Genomic DNA, 531 nt, shown 5'->3' on the forward strand with positions numbered 1-531 from the left:
AATTTCAGGATCACAGAACAATGAAGAAAAAAGCAGAAGGGTACATAGATGACTAGGTCGTAGAATTATCAATGCCCCTTATTTGATCAAGAAAGAAAATGTGATAAAAATGTCTGCAAGTACTTTGTAAGGAAGTTTTTTTTAAAGCGTTATGTCTTTATTGTTTTTATTATGTCACGGTGCACTCGATCGTCACAAGCTTTAATTGCTAATAGCTTACTGAGTTGCTTCTTTCATTGTATTCAGGGGCGGATCCAGGATTTTCCAATGGGGGGGGGGGGGGGCATTTCCAGATGAAAATTTGACAAGCAAAAAAAAAATGGTTTTCAAGTTGTCTAAAATTGAAAGTCATTTCGTCCGTGGAAAATAAGACCATCAGAAAAAAGGTCCTCATTAAAGGGGGGGGGCACACTTATTAAGTAAAAACGGTATTGCACATTATACAAATTTTGATTATACCTCTCAAAAGGGGGGTCACGGGCCGGCTGTATTAATGCTTATACCTTTGTAAATAGATGTTGCATTGAGTTG

The sequence above is a fragment of the Lytechinus pictus genome, chromosome 11 (assembly GCF_037042905.1).
Source record: "Lytechinus pictus isolate F3 Inbred chromosome 11, Lp3.0, whole genome shotgun sequence".
NCBI classification, from domain to species: Eukaryota; Metazoa; Echinodermata; class Echinoidea; order Temnopleuroida; family Toxopneustidae; genus Lytechinus; species Lytechinus pictus.